The sequence below is a fragment of the Triturus cristatus genome, chromosome 12, assembly GCF_964204655.1.
Source record: "Triturus cristatus chromosome 12, aTriCri1.1, whole genome shotgun sequence".
NCBI lineage: Eukaryota > Metazoa > Chordata > Amphibia > Caudata > Salamandridae > Triturus > Triturus cristatus.
The window spans coordinates 727,846,076-727,852,075 of NC_140595.1; the positions used below are offsets into that span (position 1 = coordinate 727,846,076).

The window sequence follows — 6,000 nt, forward strand, 5'->3', positions numbered from 1 at the left end:
CATTTGAGCTCCTTGCTCCCGCTTCTGTTTTCTCCACCTCTCATACTGCCAGTTCTCTCTTTCTCTGTGGTTGGTGGCTACTTTCCTGAGCTTCCGAAGCCACGTGGTTCCTGCCTCTTGTTGTCAGACTTGAATTGGAAAAGGAACCATATTAACAAGCCTTTACCACTCACACACGGCGGAAGTTTATACTTTAATTCAGTGAGCTAAGAAAAGCGTGTTGTGGGTCCCCTACGAGCCATGGTGCTTGCTTCATCATGATTTGGCACCAGTCATTAGCCGCAGCTCTGCTAATGAGCCACTGAGGTCAGTTTCAATAATTACTCAAAAACATAACCATGCAGCCCACCCCTCAACTGTGTATTTATCTTGCTTTTCTGCTGTTCGTGTGATTAGCTGGGAGGAGCTCACGGCGACATCCTCCCTATAAAAGTGTAGATGGATCACTCTCTAACTCTTTCTTGCTTCACATACAAATGGCTTGAAAGGTGCAGGGAAGCTGCAGGTCTAATAGACAGAATAGAAGGTCTGTTCCAGGTGGGTTTCTCTGCATTGGTGTCCCATCACAGGTCCGCAAGTGTAATGTGTGATCTTTGACTCCTGGCATTTCAGAAGCAGGCGGCCAGGAAACGGTTTCAGCCTATCAACCACTGAGGAGACGCAGCCTCTGAATGAGGAATGAGGAAGCAATGAATACATCCAGCCTATCACAGGAACAGCCTTGAGTGTTCCGAATTATAAATTCTCCATGTCACTGTTTGTCGTTGAGCCCAAGTAGCTTGCCGTGATCGTATAGTGGTTAGTACTCTGCGTTGTGGCCGCAGCAACCTTGGTTCGAATCCGAGTCACGGCATTGTGATTGGCAATGTCATGGCAGTTGGGTGTTAATTTTACAGAATTAGCAAATGTACCAGTAGTTTTTGTAAAATGTCTATTAAAAACAGATCCTTTCAAATATTTAAACCATCTAACAACAAATGATTTAAACTCGCATGATTATAAGCTGTAGCTATAATGTATTTACTTACATAAATTTTCGTTCTTGAACCTATTGGGGGTGGAGGGGGAGCGGAGCTCACCCCCCAGGTGCAGTTGAGTGACCTGTGTTGTGGCTCTCTAGAGGGAAGGCACAAATTTTGCTGTCACCCAGCCCAATCCAGACGTGTATTGGGGCCAGGTTTCAGGCAAATAGAGCAGTAAGTGCAGAGAAATGTTCACTCTCTAAAAGTGGCATTTCTAAAATAGTAAAGTTAAATCCAACCTCACCAGTAAGTAGGATTTTCAATAAATAAATAAAGCTACTCCTCTCCGATATGGAATTACCAAATAAAAAGTATAGGGGAATACCCAGAGCTAACCTATGAGAGGGGTAGACCTCACAGTAGTGAAAAATGAAATAGACTGTTTGGTACTTACAGGACATGCGAACCACCAAAGTACATATCTTATTTTTTACTTACATAGCATCATGCACCTAGGACTACCTAGGGCCTACCTTAGGGGTAAATTATATGTAATAAAAGGGGAGTTTAAGGCTTGGCAAGTAGGCTGGGACTCCCCTGGGAGACCCCTGAGTCTATGCCCAGAACCATAACTCTGCCAGTCGAGTACTTACCTAAAAGCCGATAACTCACTTTTCTTCCATAGGCTAACATTGAGTGGTTTCACTTGGAAATTCTTCTAAGTGGTGTGGAGTTTTGGAACTTTAAAATATTCATCTAAAATCAGCCGAACAACGAATTCTGATTTACTCACCCGTTATCAGGAGAGACCTCAGTGCTGCATCTTGGAGCTCAGTACTGACCCTGAAAAGTAATTTTAACCGTACTTACCAGTAACTCGAATTTCCTTCCATGGGATATCATTGCCTGCTTTTTGCTCAAAATTTTCTAAGTGTCGATTTTTGAAACTTACAAAATTCTTTAAAAATCATACCAACTGTGAAAACGTAATTGTTTACCTGTTTTAGATAGATGTCCCAGTACTGAGCCTAGGAGCCCAGCACTGGATTACAAAAGTAACGAGAACGTACTTTACCCGTAACTTGAATTTTCTTCCCTAGGAAACCATTGACTGTTTTTCTGTGAAATTTCTTCTAAGTCTCCATTTTGCAAACATGTAAATATTCCTTAAAAATCGCCTGTATAACTTAAACGCAGTTTCTCAACTGCTTACAGGTGGTACAGTAGTGCTGGATCTAGGATCCAACACTGACCTAGAAAAAGTAACCATAACCCCACTTACCTGCTAAGTGAATTTCCTTCCATAGGATAACATTGGTAATTTGATCAGCAAAAGTTTCGAAGTGTCAACTTTTAAAATAGCAAAATATTGCTTAAAAATCACAACAGTAACTAAAACGAATTTACTCACTTGTTTCCAAGAACTGTCCCATGACTGAATCTAGGATCCAGTCCTGGATTTAGAAAAGTAATCCTGAAAGTAATGAATTGCATATAACTTAAAATTCCCATTGAGCTCAATGTATTATTGTGATTCAAATTGTGTTGCCTATTGCAATAAACTGTAACTATGACCTGCAAAAGTCAATTGCCTATTGCAAAGTATTTAACTAAAGCATCTCATTCTGAGAAAGTATATTTTGATACCTATTGTTGGTTCTAAAATAAAACAACAATATCTTTTGTATGCAAACCAATGGCCTAGAGTTCAGTTCTTGAGTGTGTGAGACCATTTGCTGACTGAGTGTGTACAACAAATGTTTTACACTGTACTCTGATACTGCCTTACTGCTCGGCAAGCTACCACTTTAGAGAGTAAGGTTATATCTAACTTTAGCCTCTGCCAAACCTCTGGGGACTGGGGACTCTGTGCACACTGTACCTATTTGGGAACAGTATATACAGAGCCACTTTCTCACAGTAGTGATAAAGTGATTAGAGTCCTAAGGCCAACATAAAGATACAGCAAAACGTGAGGTGAAAAGCAAAAAGGTTGCTGGTAGGCCACCTTAAGGATGCCAGGTCTAACAAAAAAGAACTAAGATTAACATGAGTAAAACATCAGGTTTCTCTACTGCATTTGGTGAGACAAGTGGGCCTTCTTTTATCTTCCATTCAAGCAATCTTTGACAGACCCCTTTATTATAGAGCTTTTCAAGGATTAAAGATAAGGCACTTACAAAGGAGTACCAAATACTCAGAGATGGTTGACTTCTGTAATATGGGTCGTAGACTAAAAGCAGCGCAAAAACAGAGTGCAACAGGGTCCAAAAAATTGAGTGCCACAAGAGAGTTTGAATGCAAGCGTATCCTTTTACAGATCCAGAGATATACTCATGCAATTTTTGTTTTTAGGACAGAACGTGCATGATGAAAAAAGCATTGTTTTTAAAAAGCGCATTGCAGAATATCAGTACTTTGATGTGGGAAAAGTTCAAAACTTTCAAACAAAATATTTGCATGCAGCATACAGTAAGTTGTTGTTGCCGAGTGGTTAAGGTGATGGACTAGAAATCCATTGGGGTATCCCCGCGCAGGTTCGAATCCTGCCAACAACGAGAATCTTTTTATTATCGGCTACAATTTCAGAAGTTAACCTTTAGTATTTCTTCCATTTCAGTTTTATGAATAGGTGGCTTATTTTTGTGTCACTATTGCCTCTCCACATATTTGTTATCGCTACCTCTTTCATGTCTTTGCTACACCTCATTCCTACTTTAGCACTGGTGTAAACGCTTCAAATTATTATACCGTTGCTCTCTCATTCATACCTGCGCATGCACTTGAAAGTTACTTTACCAATAAAAGACGCAAAGAGAGAAATAGAACAAAAGTGCTGGCTGGATTGGCAAACACACTTCATAAAACTGCATTTTCTTTTTTATTCTGCCCCGTGTTACATGCTTAACCTCTCCATGTGTAATTTCTCTTAACCTGCTGTCCCAGGAAGAGAATTTCATCTACAGGCTCTTTCTGTGTTTTTTTCCCTAGTCTGTCTTTCCCATTTCTTAGCTGTGTAACTGTTCCTTTACGCGCTCTATTTAAACGCCATCAATCTCATTTGAGCTCCTTGCTCCCGCTTCTGTTTTCTCCACCTCTCATACTGCCAGTTCTCTCTTTCTCTGTGGTTGGTGGCTACTTTCCTGAGCTTCCGAAGCCACGTGGTTCCTGCCTCTTATTGTCAGACTTGAATTGGAAAAGGAACCATATTAACAAGCCTTTACCACTCACACACGGCGGAAGTTTATACTTTAATTCAGTGAGCTAAGAAAAGCGTGTTGTGGGTCCCCTACGACCCTTGGTGCTTGCTTCATCATGATTTGGCACCAGTCATTAGCCGCAGCTCTGCTAATGAGCCACTGAGGTCAGTTTCAATAATTAATTACTCAAAAACATAACCATGCAGCCCACCCCTCAACTGTGTATTTATCTTGCTTTTCTGCTGTTCGTGTGATTAGCTGGGAGGAGCTCACGGCGACATCCTCCCTATAAAAGTGTAGATTGATCACTCTCTAACTCTTTCTTGCTTCACATACAAATGGCTTGAAAGGTGCAGGGAAGATGCAGGTCTAATAGACAGAATAGAAGGTCTGTTCCAGGTGGGTTTCTCTGCATTGGTGTCCCATCACAGGTCCGCAAGTGTAATGTGTGATCTTTGACTCCTGGCATTTCACAAGCAGGCGGCCAGGAAACGGTTTCAGCCTATCAACTACTGAGGAGACGCAGCCTCTGAATGAGGAATGAGGAAGCAATGAATACATCCAGCCTATCACAGGAACAGCCCTGAGTGTTCCAAATTATAAATTCTCCATGTCACTGTTTGTCGTTGAGCCCAAGTAGCTCGCCGTGATCGTATAGTGGTTAGTACTCTGCGTTGTGGCCGCAGCAACCTCGGTTCGAATCCGAGTCACGGCATTGTGGTTGGCAATGTCATGGCAGTTGGGTGTTAATTTTACAGAATTAGCAAATGTACCAGTAGTTTTTGTAAAATGTCTATTAAAAACAGATCCTTTCAAATATTTAAACCATCTAACAACAAATGATTTAAACTCGCATGATTATAAGCTGTAGCTATAATGTATTTACTTACATAAATTATCGTTCTTGAACCTATTGGGGGTGGAGGGGGAGCGGAGCTCACCCCCCAGGTGCAGTTGAGTGACCTGTGTTGTGGCTCTCTAGAGGGAAGGCACAAATTTTGCTGTCATCCAGCCCAATCCAGACGTGTATTGGGGCCAGGTTTCAGGCAAATAGAGCAGTAAGTGCAGAGAAATGTTCACTCTCTAAAAGTGGCATTTCTAAAATAGTAAAGTTAAATCCAACCTCACCAGTAAGTAGGATTTTCAATAAATAAATAAAGCTACTCCTCTCCGATATGGAATTACCAAATAAAAAGTATAGGGGAATACCCAGAGCTAACCTATGAGAGGGGTAGACCTCACAGTAGTGAAAAATGAAATAGACTGTTTGGTACTTACAGGACATGCGAACCACCAAAGTACATATCTTATTTTTTACTTACATAGCATCATGCACCTAGGACTACCTAGGGCCTACCTTAGGGGTAAATTATATGTAATAAAAGGGGAGTTTAAGGCTTGGCAAGTAGGCTGGGACTCCCCTGGGAGACCCCTGAGTCTATGCCCAGAACCATAACTCTGCCAGTCGAGTACTTACCTAAAAGCCGATAACTCACTTTTCTTCCATAGGCTAACATTGAGTGGTTTCACTTGGAAATTCTTCTAAGTGGTGTGGAGTTTTGGAACTTTAAAATATTCATCTAAAATCAGCCGAACAACGAATTCTGATTTACTCACCCGTTATCAGGAGAGACCTCAGTGCTGCATCTTGGAGCTCAGTACTGACCCTGAAAAGTAATTTTAACCGTACTTACCAGTAACTCGAATTTCCTTCCATGGGATATCATTGCCTGCTTTTTGCTCAAAATTTTCTAAGTGTCGATTTTTGAAACTTACAAATATTCTTTAAAAATCATACCAACTGTGAAAACGTAATTGTTTACCTGTTTTAGATAGAT

General features: G+C 41.1%; 3 non-coding genes across 3 annotated transcripts; all 3 read left to right on the forward strand.

Annotated features, from left to right (window-relative positions):
* The first annotated feature begins 781 nt into the window (after positions 1 to 781).
* Positions 782 to 853, forward strand: TRNAH-GUG (transfer RNA histidin (anticodon GUG)). The gene has a single exon. It is a non-coding gene; the product is annotated as a tRNA-His (tRNA).
* Positions 854 to 3,438: 2,585 nt separating this feature from the next.
* On the forward strand, positions 3,439 to 3,520 carry TRNAS-AGA (transfer RNA serine (anticodon AGA)). The gene has a single exon. It is a non-coding gene; the product is annotated as a tRNA-Ser (tRNA).
* Positions 3,521 to 4,805: 1,285 nt separating this feature from the next.
* TRNAH-GUG (transfer RNA histidin (anticodon GUG)) lies at positions 4,806 to 4,877 on the forward strand. The gene has a single exon. It is a non-coding gene; the product is annotated as a tRNA-His (tRNA).
* Positions 4,878 to 6,000: the final 1,123 nt, after the last annotated feature.